Source organism: Dermacentor albipictus, unplaced genomic scaffold (genome assembly GCF_038994185.2).
Source record: "Dermacentor albipictus isolate Rhodes 1998 colony unplaced genomic scaffold, USDA_Dalb.pri_finalv2 scaffold_24, whole genome shotgun sequence".
Taxonomy (NCBI): domain Eukaryota; kingdom Metazoa; phylum Arthropoda; class Arachnida; order Ixodida; family Ixodidae; genus Dermacentor; species Dermacentor albipictus.
Window position 1 is genome coordinate 3,288,977 of NW_027225578.1, and position 18,621 is coordinate 3,307,597.

At 49.5% G+C, this 18,621-nt stretch overlaps 1 protein-coding gene across 1 annotated transcript in view; it reads left to right on the top strand.

The window, feature by feature from the left end:
• LOC135909108 (uncharacterized) overlaps positions 1–18,621 on the top strand; it is a 100,031-nt gene that overhangs the window by 27,412 nt on the left and 53,998 nt on the right. The window contains exon 2 of the mRNA XM_065440938.1: positions 12,771–12,863. The gene's annotated coding sequence lies outside the window, so the exon portion shown is untranslated. The remainder of the gene's footprint in view (positions 1–12,770; positions 12,864–18,621) is intronic.

The window sequence follows — 18,621 nt, forward strand, 5'->3', positions numbered from 1 at the left end:
CTCCCTTGTTTCTTTTGTTTAATTATGTTGCCACCCGCTTCATGGCCTATCCCCCACAGTGGGTTCGTGCGATTAAATAAGGCATCATCATCATCATCATCATCATCGTCATCATCAGATCGACACCTTATTAGCCTGGTCACTTGTTCTGTCACAAGTTTGGCGCAGTCGGATACGGAACCTTGTGCTACTCGCCTGGGCCACTCTGATTTTCCATGGACAATGTGCACCGACATTACAGTCGCCTGTGATAACGCGGTGAACGTTGCACAGTACGTCTCGGATGAATAGCGGTCCTGTTCGGGTAAGCACTCATCAAATTGAACTCTTACTACTGCAAGCTTGACTCCCTGAATTCGAACGCTGGCCAGGGCTTTCAAGATTGCCATGAGCCATCCTCAGCATGACGCAGACGTCACACGTTGTTGCGAGTTTCGTGGTTCCGCCGATGCAAATCCCGTCTTCACGAAAACGAAAGTAACCTTTTATAACCAAGATTTAAAGGACCATAGTGCAAATGCGCTGACGAGCGATGTAATGACGTTTCAAGAAACCTATAGCCAGCATCTGCAGCAGTAACTATTGGAGTTTTTACTGCAAGCCAACTTGCGGCAACTCAGCTAGACACCTATGCAATTTGTCAGGCTGGAGGTCTAGGACTGGTCGTACTTAGAAAGTGCCCAGGAAATGCTTGATTTTTACGAGCATGCCTGTGACAGCAATTACTGGCGGTAGGAAAAAGGCAAAGTTAAGAACATGCGGCTGTACTTGGGCGGTAGTGCGAAGGTATGGCTCAAGCTACGAATTTCTGAAAGAACTGGACGCCCATGGAACGAGGGAGAACAAGAGCTTTTTTTATTTTCCTTCGGCGAGATCAAGCTTCAAACCTGGGATAAAGCTACATGTTACAAGTACAACTCCGGGCCCATTCTGGACTATTTCTTTGAGAAATAGAGACTGCTGAATTTAGTTGACACTGCTCTATGGGGAACCAGCGCTGGCCAGGAGGCGCTACGACATTTTTCATGCGTTACTAAAATATGCTGAAACCGTCCGATAGGGAGGCTACGAAGATGGCACGACATATTTAGCGATAAGAAACGTGCGCCTGTATCAATGTTTGTCTAGCCCGATGCGGCCAGCCAAGTTCTGTCCATGGCCATGCGCGCTGCGTAGAGCGCATGCGCTGCTACGTCCTAGCACGTCGGTTCCCTGCCGTTTGAGGAGCCGTGAAAAGTGTGACTCAAGACAATCGGTGAATTTGCTGACACGAAATCACTGCGTGTGCTACTGGAAACTGTGTCTACCGCTCGCTAGGCTGTGTGTTGCGGCGCTGCTGTCGGCACGCGAAGCTTCAGCGCTGGTTGCCCATATCCTAGGCTTCACTGGTTCCGCTCATTATGTTGGGGTGCCGTGTTCAGCTACGAAAAACAAGCACCACAGAAGAGCACTGCAAAATATGAAAGAACTGTGTTATAATGTTTATCAACCTGTGAGCAGTTATGATATAGTCGGCAAGGTCTATGGAGGGGAAGAATTACATAGTCAGTACACTAGTATGAAATCAGAAGATGAATTTTGCTTCACCAAATAAACATAGCAGGCAGGCAAATAGCAGGCTCGTAGATAAACAAGCTTCTCATTACAACTCTCCGTAGAGCTCCGTATCTCTTGTAGAGCGCGCCAACTTGGTGCATGTTCCGGTGCATGTAAAAAGAATAGAGGGCAGTGCGTTGGTTGACAGATGGGCTTCCATCACCGTTGTGAACAAGATATATTCCAAACTTGAACCCAGTAAAAGACTTAAAAATTGGGCAGATATGGCGATATAGGGCACATAATATGCCCTTATATGGGCTTATTAAAAATTAGGCAAATATGGCCATTTATGGCATATAAGATTCCCTTATATGGGCGTACTAAAAATTGGGCAGATATGGCCATGCATGGCGTATAAGGGGCCCATATATAGGCATTTCAAATATTGGGCAGACACGGCCATATACAGCCCCATCTGCCCAATTTTTAATATGCTCATATATGGCCTTTTTCATATCGGTCCAGATATGACATTTTCGTAAGGGAGTGCAGTGAGTCAGCAAAGGATTGGGAGGCTAAAACACAGACTACAACAAGGGAAACAATACGGTTAATGGCAGCAACGGCAGCGGCAGCAATAGCAGAAAAGTCAAACCAAGAAAACAAAGAAACAACCAAGCAATCAAGCGAGTATGGAGGAAGGAAAATGTAAGGAGGGGCTTTGACATCACCCTTTGTGAAGTAAAGTAACGCCGGAAGTCGGCGTTAAGCGGGAGACACACGGTCCGATTCGGTGTCCGATCCGACGTGCGGCGCCGCATGCTCCGGCATGTGGCATACGACGATTCGGGGCACACGGTGAGTGCACCCGAAAGATTGAGCGATGCGTAAGCTCCGCCCAGATCCAGCCCCCCAGCTTGACTTCGTAGCCACGTCGAGAAACGCAATATAAACAACTCTGCACAACACTGATTCGCTTTACGCGAACACTGTCAATAAAGTTATGCCCCTGCGAGTGACAGAACACTTAACGACGGCGCGCTGTCCACTGACGACTCCGCTAGCAGCCAGCGATAGGGCCGGTAGGCCTAGCTAGGTAGACGCCGCGGCCGACGGCGCTTACGATCCAACCCGAGCTCGTCGAAGAGCCCTTATGTTTGCCAACACAATTAACACTGTACGCTTAGGTCGCCCGTAATTAAATACAATTGGTATACTCGACGCAGTCGTTGCGAAGGGCAAACGTGCAAGCGAAGAGAGATAGAGATTCTTGGTTTGGGAAGGAAAAAATTGGGGTAAAGTGCAGCGCAGTAACTGTCTCTCAGATGAGGACACCGCAACCGCGCTGCACAAGAGGGAGAGGGAATTGAAAGAAAAGGTGAAAGAGACGCGGCGGCGGCGGCCAAAACAGCGTGCGCGGGCAAGTTGGTGGCCTTCGCTTATGTGGCGCGGTAACGCGTCTAGTCGTGATGAAGCAGTGCTTCTTGCGCGGCGAGAGCCCCGTCACACATTTGACGAACGTTGCCGTCGATGGCTGGGCGCTGGACGAGCAGGGCACGGAGTGCAGCAGCGAGAGCGGCTATTGGCGTCTTGCGCTGGAGTTTGAGGTATAGTAGCAGCGCCTGGTGGCGGCGCGGGAAACGACATCTGGGTCGTACCAGCTTGGGTCGTATTGAGCCCTGGCTGTGGCGAAGCACGTTTCTAGGCTGAGTTTCGCGTCGATTCGCACTTTTTTATGCCCTGTTGCGAGTGCGAAAAGGCTCGTCACTTCTCACAGACCACGCCGACCATGCTGCGAGCTCGCCGCAGCCTATAGTTTAACGAAAACGGACTCTCCATGTGCCGTGGGACGTAATGCTGGGAGCAGAAGGAATCGGTGACGCCGATCCGGAGAGACCTAGCCCAGCCTCGAAAAGGCATCACCGTCATTACTTCTGCGTCGTGGGCTGCCATGAACAAGAAGGCCTGAATTCCAACATCAGATTCTTCCGTTTTCCTTCAAGGCCTCACGAAGTGGGGCGTCGGGCGCGCTGCATAGATGCAGTTCGTCGCGCTGAGTAAGCGAAACTTCGCGCCATGCTGACTGATTCGCCGTCTTGAAGCTTGCTTGATTACCTGCGTTCGAAATTTCGGTCTTTTGCACCGACAGCAGACCGACATAGCAGCAGGCATGGCTGGTAATTCACGATTCGAGACCTGGCCACAGCGACAATTAACAATTCGACCGATGCGAAGTGGTGAAGTGACCAGGTGTGTGCAAATGGGCACAAATGGTCGGGCTCATTCGACGACAATTCACTACTCCACTACGAGCAGCACAGGTTAAGAGAGTTAAATGCGCTCATCCTTGATCTCAAGCCAGCACGTGGAGGCAGCGCAGCAAGGCAGTATTGATTGCAGCACATCGATGTTCGAGCGCTGTCATTGAAAGCTACGTCAAGCGAGCAGCGCACGAGCTCGCGCTGCAGCGCGATTCCCACGTACGTGCGAGCTCATATGCATTGCATCAGTTATTACCAGTTACTAAAAGGGACAGATGGCCACTACTACAACGCATGCATAACTACTTGTTTAGCGGCATGCAGTCAACAAAGATTGCAGGAGGCCCGCCGTTTCGCGGCGTGTCGAAAGACCGCTGCCGTCGCGGCGCGTACGATCGTGCGCTCGAGTGTGGCGCGTACCGTCGTGTGCTCGAGCAATTCCGTACACATGATGTCTGCTTATCGCTGCTGCGGATTCATTTATAGCACGCATTTTCTCGCGTTTGTGCGCCTGAATCTAGCAGCTAGCGTGCAAACCTTACCTGCAGTTCCACTTCGTACGCGACTCGCTTCACTTACGATTGACACCGTGCTAAAACCTCGCCGCCTAATTCTTGAACGGCGTACACGTATTCGGCACTGCATAATTTCTTGCCTTTACGCAGCGTGCCACCCCTGAAAAAAATCTTCGGCGCCCGGTATTCCCTGCAGGCCGTGCTACAACACAACCGAAAGTGGCGGGTCCATATTGTAAACGTGCTTTCCGAAGCAGACGACCGAGCTTGGTACGACCCATTTTAGGATAGAGGGCGCTTTTTAGCACCTTTTTCGCAGCGCCCCCTGGGCAATGCAAGAGCCCCATTAGCACGTCTCTGGAGTCGTTGTTCGCAGCGGTTGGAGGGCCGCGTGACGGCTCAGCTGCGGCTGTCTGCGTGCTGCGGCCGCGCAGGGCGTCACTATAAGATCGGCCCTGCGGGGAGCGAGCAGGCGTGGACGGAGCGGCTGTACCCGGCTCGGTCGGTGCGGCGCCGGCTAGCTCAAGCGCTTTTTTGCGCGAAAGGGGCCGCTGAGACGATGACAGCAACACGGCCGCCTTTCTCTCGCGCTGCCACTCGGGACAGCTCGGTTCGGTCGACGGGTGACGGCCGCCGCAATTAATGCAACGGGGCTTCTCTGTGGGGCAGCCTCCTGTTGCATGCGACTCACCACAGTGGACGCAGCGGCCGTCGCGGAAGCAGGTGGCGCCAGCGTGGCCGAAGGCGCCGCAGCAGTCGCATTGAAGTGGTCGGGGCATACAAGCACGTACGGCGCACAGCTGTTTGAAGAGCCAAGCGAAGCGAGCAGCCTCACTCAGACGGTCGGTGTGTGATGTCTGCCCGCGATATGCCCTCGCGTCGCGGCTCCCGATCTCGCCAGTAGCTTAGTGCTAGTGTACTAGGCGCTGCTTTTCATAACAGGCACACGTTCGAGATAATTTTACTGAACTGGTAACTATTTCATGTCGAAAACAAGCTGCAGCAGGCAAGGAAGGAAAAAAAAAAAAACACTGCGAGAAACCGGCCAGTTAGCGCCGCCTCTGTGGAGGGAACTTCAGAGAACGTCACATGCCAGCCGCGCTGTCATTGGCTGCGGCCAGATGGCGGTGCGGTTGTCGGACGCGTGGGACGATGAAAATCTGCCCGGTTTGTCGCACGCCGGACGTCCGATCCGGCGCTTCGGTACGGCGAAACACCTCGATTCCTGCTGCCGTTCCGGTGCGTCGGACGCCGGATCGGACACCGAATCGGACCATGTGTCTCCCGCGTTACTCCGCTATCGTGCCGGACCATATTCTCCTCTCTTGTTTGCATTTCTCTCTTTCGGCGCGCTACCACAAGCGCAACCACGCCGGGCTGCACGCCGTAGCGATCTCATCTACGTTCAAATCGCGGTGTATTCCATCGCGATACAACCTATGACAAGCCCATCTGCAGTTTATGAGAACTAACGCGTATGCTGGTTGTCACTTCATCGGAATCGTTTTGCTTCACATGAACACGCTTCGGGCGGCCGTATACCCACAGCGGAGGTTCAAAGAGCCACAGAGCACCGACGAACACTCCGGCAAAGAACATCGTCGCTCGTTTAGGTACACCGAGACTGCGGCCTGAGGTGTAATGTTTCACGGAAAGTGAAGCTTTATGGAAACAAAGTTACGCGGCGCCGAACACTATGCGTGTATGTGAGCGGCTAGCGCGTTAACCTGGCCTTCGTGTACGTTCTTCTGTCGAGCCTTGTTCACTCTTGCACCGCATCCGCCAACTTTCACTTCCCTACCTCCCTCGAGCACACAGATATGATTACTGCAGTAAAGGGGGTTCAACCCTTTATTACCCCATCACAGCAGCCGCTTCATTCCCATCCTTCCGCATGGCTGTTTTACGGGCCACAAATGCATCGTCCATTGTCAGAAGCAGAAAAACTGCACAGCCGCCACTGACGTGCAAGATGTTTACCGTACGTAATCTGAAGCACAGCGGTTTAAGTCTATGATGACAAGTTAGCATGAATCCACCGAACAAGGGAATGGTATCCCCACGTCGTCCTTCATCCGGGGCATGGTGTACGGCGTTACATGCGCGCTCGTTTCACGCTTTTTACTTCTTCATTCCCACGTGACACAACAACAGTTGAGAGAGCCCAATCTACATAACACAGCGCTGTACAACACACGAAGACCAACGCAATCCAGCACTCGCGACGCCTTTGCCGCCATACTAAACCCACGGAGCAGCACGAGTGAGTGCACACAACCTTAATAAAGTCGCCATTGTGGCCCCAGAACATGGTCAATACAGCGAAAGAAAAATAAATAAAGCAAGGAATGGAGAAAATATGCGTCACTTCTTACACACTTTACTCCCAGTGCGCGGAGGGCCACCCCCTCCACCTCCTCAGTTTTTTTTTTCCTTCCTTCAGGAAGCAAGCAATTTGCCGACTCCCTTTGATAAAACTCAAAAGTCACGATTTTGACTACAAATCCACAACCTACGGAAAGGTATATTTATTTATTTATTTATTCAAAATACCCCCAAAGGCCCTCATTACGAGGGTATTACATGGGGGGGGGGGATCAATCACAAGCACTGGTTGTAGTTTGTACATACTAAAAACAAGAGAGGTTAACAGAAGTAATAATACAGTGAAACATAGTTAACATACAAGATAATTAGGTCACAATTATTACAGAGAAAACATTAGTACATATTAGGAGAACATAAGGCAACTGCACTAAAAACACCAACAAATATCGAAAAACACTGTAAAAGTCCCAAAAAAGAATAATAATACGATTAGTAGACAAGTGATAATAAGCAATCAGTGAGCTTATTTAAAAGACCAACTCTTCGGACTCAATCCCTTCAAATGTTTTCTTATTTAGGAAAATTATGATCTATTATTGAAGTTACAATGAAAAATATCATTCGAGAAAGCAGTCCAAGAACGCAGTTTGCTTAACACAACATGCAAGCATGAGTTTTGACTTATTATCAACATTCCGGTCCAGTCTGATGTACCGTTCCGTCGTTCTTCGTATTGTCTTATGTTGAAATTAACTCTTGCTAAGCTGATTCCACATATATGCACACGAATGCGCTCACGTTGCCCAGGCAACGGCTTCTGTAGTCTCCATGATTGTTTGCCATGACCCATTTTTCGTAAAGGGGTCCTGAACCACCCCACCGGCTTAGTGAAAGGACATTGTCCGCGGATAGCGTACGTTCAGTGGCGTAGCTAGGTCGTCTGGCACCCGGGGCCCATAGGTCTTCTGTCACGTCCCCCCCCCCCGGGTGTAACCGGTGGAAAGAGGGGTGTCTTCAGACGTATATGACACCCCCTCCCCCCTCCACAGGCCCCTTGCACCCGGGGCCCACGGCCCCCCGGCCCCCCCTATTGCTACGCCACTGCGTACGTTGTTGCGAACATCTCAGCCTGAAGTTTTGCAGTCGTTCGTGACTCGTGGATCTTGCAAGCGGAGCGCGAAGTCACCTTTCTCTCACATGCTCTCTTTCCGACAGAACCCTCCCACTCACTCTTTTCAGGACGGCTAATTTCGTAATACAGCGTATTCCCGTATGCGACTTCTTCGTACTGTCACTGTGTATAATTATTGACGAAGTTTTATCAACAGGAATAAGTAACCAAAAATCTACTTTCGAGTTTCGATAATAATTACGTATTTCCGGAAGAAGCCGACTGTCGTTGCTCACGCTCGACCGCGGCCGCCAGCGTAGCAATTAAAATTTGGCCACCCTGCTTATCGGCGTCGTAGCCATCGGAACTCGCTAATTTCGACTAGTTTCGAATGCTCAAATAGCCTCAAACGGTGCGAAACATAAGGCCAGGCTACAAACACGCTTGCCAGCACGTGCTCTCTCCTGGTTATATACTCCTCGGCAGACTTATTCATAGCGTATCAAACTGCAGAGGTTAGGCGTGGCTACAATGCGGCGGTGAACCTGGCGAAGGACAAAGCCAGTCCGCACCAGTTAGCTCGGCCAGACGAGCGTATGACCGCGAACACGCGCTCAAGCCCTGTCATGCCACTGCGTATGCGCACTATAGTTGCATGTAGCGGCGGTGTGCTACGTGGCCTAGGTACCACGACGAGTCCACTGGTTAAGCGCACTGCGGCTCGGTGAGGAAAGCCGCGTTTGGCTTAAGTTTGGCGCGTCGTACACTCTAAGAACAGTTTACACCCTTTGGCTTGCCCCTTCTGCCACACAAAAATAATCGTCATCTGCCTTGATGCGTTTCCTTTCTTTATCACTGCAAGCCCGGAACTTTCCAGTGACGAACGGCACGCGCGTTATCAGAAGAGGCACTCCAAAGGGTGTAAACTGTTCTATGCTGATAACGCGCGTGCCGTTCGTTACTGGAAAGTTCCGGGCTCGCAGCGATAAAGAAAGGAAATGCATCAAGGCAGATGACGATTATTTTAGTGTGGCAGAAGGGGCAAGCCAAAGGGTATAAACTGTTCTTAGAGTGTAGGCGCAAAAATCAGTAGTGGCGTCCATGTTAACATCCAAAATCAAATGTTCGCTGTCCTCTACGGTGACTTTCAGTAGGCGGAGCGTTGTGAACACGCCCCGCTCCACCGCACCCTTTGCAGTGCAAGGCATTCAGGAAGGAGCGCGCGGAAGCACCGCGAAGGGCGTGTTTGATGGGCAATAACTCCGCTCCTGCTGAACGCATTGGAGTGCTTCCTGCGGCAACATATTTCTTGAATAGCCTAGTTTTATCTTCCAACGCATTGCCTCCCATACCCTAAAAGTGACCCTCGCCGATTGCCTCGGAAAAACCTGGAAGAGTTGACTAATGCGTGAATGAGCTAACTGTCACCAAAATCTTTTCGCGACATAGGCCTTCTTTCAAGTTTTCCTGAAGAAGTAAATGTTGGAGGTAGATCTCTTAATTTTGAGTGTGAATGTAGACACAATGACAAGCCTTATATAAATTATTGGGTCTAAACGTGCCAAAACTACGATCTGATCATGAGGTACGCGCTAGTGGGGTACTGCGGAATGAGCAGTCATGGGCTTCTCCAACGTGGTCTTGGTCCGGGACCAGGACCGTCCCGGACCAGGACAAATTTTTCTTCAACTGCGAGGATTTTCTTTCGAGGAACCCGTATGGGTTTCCTTTGTAGCAATTGCTACGAATGGGTGGATGTCTGATTTTCCCTTTATTATTTACGATGTTTATGCGAACAATTTCCCGGTGATTACGAAATTCCATACCGCGAAATAGCTGTTTAGGCGTTTTCAATTCACTATGTATTGAGGAAAATAATTTGTACCTTAACGGCAGGGTCCTCTCGGCGGCGGCACTGAGCGTCTGCTCGGGCAGCTCGTTTAAAGGGACACTAAAGGTTACAACGAAGTCAAGTTAAAGTGATAAAGCAATGCTCTAGAACGTCTAAGGCGTCAATATAATCGCGAACAGAGCTTTAGTAACCGAGAAATTGAGGTAAATGCATGACACGATTTGAGATTCCCCAGCGACATTCCGGTACTAGCCCGATGACGAAGGCACTCCTCATAATAATTTACGTCACTAGTACTCAACTACTCGTATTAAACAGATAATTTGATTAGATTATAAGACGGAAGAAAATGCTACTTCTCAACTTCGATTCTAAGAAAAAATAACATTTTGACGTTACCCCTGAGTATTATGGGTGGCAGAAAGGTTTCGTTTTCGCTCGACTCTCCGCCGCGCACGCTTTGGGGTTTTAATTATTTCGTTATCACGTCGGGCTGCACTGGTTCTGCTGGCTCGTGAAACTTGCTCGCGACAGCATGTCCAGACGGTCTTTGTCGCCCGAGGTAGCATCTCTGGAGTCCTCGTTGGCTTCGCGCTCCAGAGAGCCGGTGTCGAGGCCGCCGGCAGCGCGAGTCATCAGCAGCAGGTCACGTTCCCCAGTGCTTAAATCGCTGTAGTCGAGCCCCGCATCGCGAGCCAATGTGTCGTTGTCAGGGTCGTCCATTGCAACGGGCGTCGAAGTGGGCGACATAAAATAAAAAACCAGCTTATCGTCGCGCGCTTTCCCTTGCGCTAGCCATCTTAGTTTCGCTTTCGCGCTGCTGTCGGCTCTGTCTTGGCTCTGTTTCTGGCCGCGCGTTTGCGTTTTGTGCAGAAAAGCCATAGTGCCGTCTGCGGACGCCGTTTTACTCATACAGTTTCTCACAACATTACCTAGAGGGAAATCTGGGGCTGCTGCGCTGTGGTATGCGTGGGAATGCCGGTATATTGTGGATTCGGATTGGCATCGCTCTCGTAGAGACAGGACACCTTGAAGACGCGCTTGGGAAGTACCGTTCCGTCTGTCACAATTATTCATTTTCTACTAGAACAGCATGTGAAAAGCTGTTTTAGCTTTATTATTACGCGAAAACTTGTTTTGTTTAACTATGGGAACTTGTTATTTTGTGTATGATTATATGTCACGTAAAAAGTATCAGCGGGCCGCTAAAGTTGGAGGACAGACGACAAGGTTTGCGCGCGCTTTGAAACAGTTTGTAGTCTGTTCTTGCTTTTCTTCGCTTGGTCATGCATCGTGGGTGAGTAAAGATGTAATATGCGTGAATGGAAACATTTTATGAAGATTTTACTTTGCGAACGCGTTATTTGCGTAGCCACATCCACGTTTTAGACGAAGCCTCTTAGAACACCAGCCAACACGAGCCTCGCGGACACATATACCGTCATTCCCATGACGGCACGGTGCCCCCTTAATAAACTCCCACAGACGATGGCGCCAGATTACCCTCTAGGTGTTATAGTGAGAAACTCTACGGTTTTACTCATCGACGGCGCAACGTCCCTATGAGACCATGACGTTACCACTCCTCGATGGGAGCGCGGGCGATTTGAACTGCGCTAGAGGTACGCGGACGCTTCAGAACGCATTTTCTCTTAAAATAAGTCCTTCGTTCGCACGAAACTAGCATTTCGAGCTTTCTGGGATGGTATTTCAACAGTCGACGTTGACTTAATATTAATCTTTAGTGACCCTTTAAGGCTCGTTCCCGCTCGGCTGACACCGACGCGACTGACGACAGCGAGTCGTCGTAGAGTGGCAGGCTTTCGGGATGCAGACGTTGACAAGATCAGTCAGCCAACCGTCGTTCGCGGCCAGTCTTCGTGATGTGAGTCACAAAGCGAAAACATCGCACTGACAACGCGATTGCCGAAGCAGCTAGATGCATGGTTAATCGCGCTCAAAACGAGTGGAACCGTGTTTTATGTTTTAGCTGAAACGCACGCTCGCAAGCATGTGTAATTCAGCTGGCTGTAGTCAAGGGCACTGCACGCGTTCGGCGTGAACGCGGAGAAACGCGGATGCCGTCGGGCGTTAAAGCTCTGTCTCATATTTCAGTGCATTGCCTCGTTGGCGCTGGCACATTTTCTTGCAGCGGACGTGCAGAATGATCGGAACACGTGGACAGGAGGCATATTCCTATCCAGCGCCTGTGGGCTTCCGCGTCTTCGAGGGCTACCTCCCACATGAGGTTTGCTTTGTTGCAGTCACAGAGACAGCCAGAAACTCGTTGGCTTTTTTCCTGGCGCTTCTTCAAGGGCCTCCAAATGCACTAACGCTGTTGTAGCGAGGGCTGCAATTAGAGCTTCGGCCATTCTCGTTGCGAAGGAGGTACAATGTTGTGAAAAAAGGTGAAAATAAGGCACTGTGCGTTGGCGGGTTTGTTGGTGCGAATCCATAATTACTTTGTTTAGCGCAAAACGACGGACACAAGAAACAATACAGGACAAGATGCACCAATTGTGGATTAGCAATTATGGATGCGCGCCAACTAGCCCACCAATGCAAATAAGGCACTGCACGTAGCCTGCTGTATGCATCGGTGAACGGCGCACGAGAATGACAAGATGAGCTGCAGATTAAATTCTGACGCGACATCTTCCACGAGGCTCAGCCGACAATGACCGTCGGCAGATTGTCGGTGTTGGTACAGTGCGACAGAGGCGCCGATAGTTGTCATACCGAAATCGGTGTCGTGTTGTCCTAGTGTGAATGAGCCTTTAGCAGCAGCGCCGGACTATCCTTCCACCGGTTTCGTGACTCATTGTTCACAAAGAAAGCGTAAACACGTGAATGCGTGGTTCGCGCAGCGTGCATTCTCTAACGGTGGCGGCGCAGGCGAAGCGCCGCATGCGCAGTGGGTACGAAACACATATATGGTATCGATATATGGTATCGATGGACGCGATCGCTGCAGTCAAAGTAGTGACGTCATCGGCGACCTGGTGATGACGCACGCTACGATGGCGCCATCTCGCAGCGGTTTGCCGCCGTGGAGCACGTCTCGCGTGGCGCTCCACTTTCCTCCTCCCCATTTCCACGTACCCTCCTCCTCCGCTTCCTTCCTCGAGCTCACTTCGCTATCGCTGTCTTTCCATCTTTTGCAGCGCTCCGAGTTCGTTCTACCCGTTACTGCCGTTACGCCGAAGCCGGCGCTCAACGCTGGAACGACCGGCCGGCCGCTCAACGCCAAGCTACACGTAAGCATGCCGGCGCGTGAAAGCTCGCGCCCGCGTGCCTTGCGTCTGCTGCGCCTCGCGAGGACTGGCGCACGGAGCGTTCAAGGCATGCGCTAACGCGCGTACACATGGCTCACATTTTCGCCTTGATAGACATCGGTTCGGATTTTCGTGAGGCAGGAAGAGCACCGATATTTGTCTGCAGAAGATATATGTGTTCGCATCGCGCTTCGAGGCGTGTAATCTATCCGGCACCATCTGCCCACGAGGGATGCGCGAGGGCGAGAGATATCGCGCGGCGTCGCGCGATCCTGCAGTTTCACCTTTTAGCTACGCTGTAGTAATTATTAACACAAACTGTGTTGCTTTTTTACTGAGGCAATCAAACACGAAGAATTCCTAAATGTGTTCACCTGTATAACGTCACGTGAAAGAACACCGCCAATTTAATATTGTAAAATAACATTTCTCCTTGTCCATAGTTTCACACTTGACTGAAAAAAAAAAGAAATTTACCTCCAACCAACCTTTACTTCTTCGCGAAAACCCCTACGAGCGCCTACGTCACTAAAAAATCCATAGTTCTTTTTTGCATAGCAGCTCTGTATGGCTACGATCTGGCAGATAGCCTGCGCGCGTAGACCAACAATTTTTTATACGTGGGCCGATTCCGAATATAGTGCAATGCCAGGCCGACCCGCGGCGGAGGTGCAGTTCGCCATTAAGGGGCCCACATACACAGCTTCGCTGGTCATCATTCTTCACAGAGTGGAAGGGCACTGAGTTTTTTTTTTCAAAAAAAAAAGATATTAGCTGACCCTAATCTTTAACTTAGGGTCTCTTAGTGGCACTCGCACCTTGGCGTTGGTGTTCTTGAGGCTAAAAATTGTGGGGTTTTACGTGCCAAAACCACTTTCTGATTATGAGGAACGCCATAGCGGAGGACTCCGGAAATTTCGACCACCTGGGGTTCTTTAACGTGCACCTATATCTAAGTACACGGGTGTTCTCGCGTTTCGTCCCCATCGAAATGCGGCCGCGGTGGCCGGGACTCAATCCCGCGACCTCGTGCTTAGCAGCCCAACACCATAGCCACTGAGCAACCACTCCGGGTGTTCTTCAGGTTAACTTTAGGCGAGTCGAACGCGCGAACCGAACATGGAGGCAACTGTGTTCCATCAATTAGGTGGTTGAATATCATGCCACCTTCCTGTGTGTGACGTCATTAGTGACGTTATTACTTTCGCTTTCTACTTCCGGGTTTTCAGGAATTTCGCCATAGTCGTGCTCAAGTGGCGGTTCTCTAAAATCTACGATTCTGTGCTTTGGTGCGCGTTAATCAGTGATTTCTCATTAATTTTCATTATTCCAGTCACTTCACAATCTAAACATGTACATATACTTATGCTCTGATATTATGTGTATAAATAAACTCATGAATTTTCCAGTGTACTATTTGTTTTACTTATATTGAATTTCCAGCCTGGTCGTTTCAGGAGGTGAACCGGAAGTGCTGCGCAAGAAAGAAGAGTGTCGCTCGATGCTCGTGCCACTAAAGACGTTTCCCAGCTTCAGTCACAAATTTGTTTGAGCGAAAGAAAGTTTATTTCTGTCCTTACGTGACGCGGACCAATGTACGAGGTCTGTCTCAAAAGTGAATGCAGCGAGTCGGCGAAATAGCGGGAAACTCAAACACAAGTTTAAACAAGGAAAAAAGTACGGTTGATGGCAGCAATGGCAGCGGCAGCAAGAGCAGAAAAGGCAAAGCAAGAAAACAACAACAAAAAAACCAAGCCAACTGGCGTGTAATTTGCAGACACCCTTTGATAAAACTCAAAAGTCACGATTTTCGCTAGAAATCGACCATCTATAGAAACGTCGGAGAAAAGTTTACTTAAAAGACCTACACTTCACGCCAAATTCTCTCATATGTTTTCTCCTTTAGCAAAACTGTAAGATATTGTTAAAGTTACATTGAAAAATATCAATCAAAAATGTAGTCCAAGGACGCAGTTTGCTTAATAGAACATGCAAGCATGAGCCTTGAGCTACCATTCCGATTATACGTCACAGTATGTCTTAGTGCATATATGCGCACCTCAACGCGGTCGCGTTGCCCAGGGAACGGTTTCTGTGTTATACATGGTTGTTTACCTTCACCTCTTTTTTGTTAAAGGGGTCCTGAACCACCCCACTGGCTTAGCGAAAGGTCATAGTCCGCGGAAAGCATATGCTGCTGTGAACATCTCAGCCAGCCAAGTTTTACAGGCGTTCGAGGTGCGTGGATCTTGTAAGCGTAGCGCGAAGTCACCTTTGCCTCAAGTGGTCTGTTTTCGACAGAAGCCTCCTCCTCACTCTTTTCAGGGTGCTTAATTTCGTCATATAGCGTATTCCTGTACGCGACTGCTATTGGCCAACAGATGACGACTATCAAGACGGGCATTCTTGGATCAGTGTCCTTCTTTCTATCGTTACTGCGTATATTTATAGACGATGTTTAAATCAACTGGAATAAGTAATCAAAATTCTGCTTTCGATAATAATTACGTATTTCCTGAAGAAGCCGACTATTGTTGCTCACGCTCGACCGCGGCCGCCGACGTAGCAATGAAACTCTGGCCACTCTGCTTATCGGTGCCGTAGCCGTCGGAACTCGCTAATTTCGACTAGTTTCGAATGCTCAAATAGCCTCGAACGGCGCGAAACTTCAGGCCAGACCACAGACACGCTCACCAGCGTGCGCTGTTACGGTTGGCGTGTAGCACCCTGGGCAAAAAGGATGCTCGACTACCATGCCTCATCGAAACGAAGGGTGGATTCTCAAGTGGCGGTGGTTGTCTGGAGTGGTTACCGGTCGAGCAGGCGCACCGCAGTACTTACAGGCCCCTTCGTGTGTGTGTATGCTTACGTGAAACGAAGAATGGACTCCTAAAACGCTATGGTTGTCTCGAGTGGATGCCGGGTCGGGCGGACGCCCCGCAGTGTTCACAGGCCCCTTAATGTGTGTGCGGGAGAACCCTTTTCACAAACGGTGGAACTCAAAGAGGGAGCCCTTCCATGAACTGTCCACTCTTTCCGAGTACCAACGTCGCCTAGACGAAAGACCCACCGAAAGTGGAACCTGCTGCAAAGCCATGACGAGGACCTACAACATCACCTGCTCAGTGCCATCTGGGGAGGCGAGCCCGTCTAGGCTAACCGGAGATAGTGGGACCAGCCGCAAAACAATGTCACCGAAGAAAGTGGGACCAGCCGCAAAACAACGTCACCTGAGAAATTGTAGCAGCCACCCATCCACAATCAGACGCAGTGCGGGTCACGTGACGTTGACCTGAGCAAGGTCCCGCCTACAATTTTAGGGGGCCTATTTAAGCGGCCCCGCAATGTACTTTAACTTCATTCTCTTGTTCTTATCTTTCACCAAGCATTGAATAAACCGTGCAAGTTTCGCACTAGGAATTATCTCGTCCTTGCCTGGTCATCATGGTCTACCGGACGCCTGCAGCCTGCCGACAACGCCACGCTACCCAATAGTAACGCCTGTCGAGCTCGTAGAAACCGGCGTCGCAACATCTGGTCGGCAGCGGTGAGGTACGCTACCCTGGTGAACGCAACAGCGCTCTCTCCTGGCGGCTCCTGTTCAGACGCCTCGGCAGAGTTACTGATAGCGCATCGAAATGCAGAAGTTAGGCGCGGCTACAATCCGGCGGTGAAGTTGGTGAAGGACAAAGCCAGTCCGCACCACGTAGTGTGGCCAGACGAGCGTATCATTATTATTTCACTATTTCAAGATACTGTCAATCCCTGGTGGGATTGTAACAGGGGTGGGTATAGTAACATGTTGGTACAGAGTTTGGGTTAAACAAATATACCAGGAGACAGAGCGGCACAATCGACTGCTCAAAATAATTGCAATGTAAGTCCGAGGATAGTTACAGAAAAATAGGCAAGCAGTGGAATTCTTCTTGTGTATCAGCGTATACGTACATAAAACAAGGGGTACAATTAGACGCTTAATATTCCCGCAGAACAAAATGTAATAGTACACACTGAAAAGAAGGTATCGATACAAAAAATGATGATGTCGTATCAGTAAAAATATTCATTTTGCGTTTGGCCAGAGTAGTGTTTCTTCTACTAGCTGCACAAACATTTCAGGCGAGCTCTGTTGAGTAATTACCGGATCCAGTTTGTTCCACTCGCGCACTGCAAATGGGAAGAAGGAATAGCAAATCGTCTTATTGTTGCCCGAAAATTCCTGAAGTGCGACAGCATGTTTGTGACGTGTATTTCTCGAACGGTTGATACTGTTAAAGGCTGAGGGATCGATCTTAAAGCAATTGTGGAGCAGTAAGAATAAAAATTTCAAGCGATGTACCTTTGCTCGATCGTTCAGCGTCGGGAGGCATGCACGATGCAGTTCGACGGTATCTGTTGAAGATAAACCGGATAGCCTTGCGCTGCACGCTAACATGGCCGCTTCATTTTTCACGTGCGGAAACCAGGCTGTATTGGCATATTCAAGGATAGGACGAATCAGGGTGACGTATGCGAGTTGCTTTGTGCTGGGGGTAGAATGGCGGAATGCCCGTTTAAAAAAAAACAGTTTGTCTGTAGCTTTGTTGATTATATTCCGAACGTGCGTTGACCAGCTAAGATTTGAAGTTTTTGATAGGCCCAAGTATCGATACTCATGCACTTTACGTAGTGGTACACTATTAATAGGAAATTCAAAATTTAATGGCGCCTTTTTCGTCGTTATTGTCATGGAAACAGTGTTATCTGTGTTAATAACCATCTGCCATATATTGCACCCCTGCACGACGCGCTTAAGGGCATTGTTGAGGTTTATTTGGTCACTGGTGCTTTTTTATTTCGCAATAAATCACGTAGTAGTCTGCGAATAGTTGAACATTGACATTTATATCATTTGTTACGTCATTAATGTACAGTAGAAATAATAGTGGAGCTGGTACGGAACCCTGCGGAAGACCGGATAGAACACGAACCATGTACGCATTATAGTCACCAAGCTGTACAAACTGATAACGCTCTATGAGGTAATCTGTAGACCAACAAAGAATCGGCCCATCTCTAATTAGCTTCTGCAGTTTAAAGAGCAATTCGGTGTGAGACACATGGTCGAAGGCTTTTGACAGGTCTAAAAAATAACATCGATCTATGATTGGTTGCTTACGCCTATTGCAAAGTCATGAAGCGTTTCAATTAGCTGGGTAATGGTGGGTAGGCCAGATCGAATACCATGTTGATTTGAATTAAGTAGGCAGTGATCTCCTACAAACTCTGTGATGTACTTTAAGATGATATATACTCTAGTAATTTACAACATGTGCAGGTGAGGGATACGGGACGAAAGTTAGCTGGTGTGGATGGGTTTCCTGATTTGAGCACGGGGACTATTATAGTGACTTTCCACTCTGATGGTGAGCGGCCTTCGCGTAGCGACTTTGAAAAAATCAGGGAAAGGAATTTACTTACGGTCTCAGCATACCGCTTCAAAAAACGGTTCGGTATACCGTCTGGTCCATTGCTTTTCTTCTCACCTAGGTTCAGCAGCGATAGCAGTCCAGCCTGAGATATTACAGGAAGGCCTAACAGTGGAACCTGCCTAGTATAGCGCTGGACCCGTACTCAGCAAGCTGACAATTGTCTATGGTAAAAATGGAGTGAAAGTACTGGTTAAATAAGTTTGCTTTCTCTGTACCTTCTTGGGAAGATATCGGCGGATGAGGGCTGGGACGTTCATTTAGATACTGCC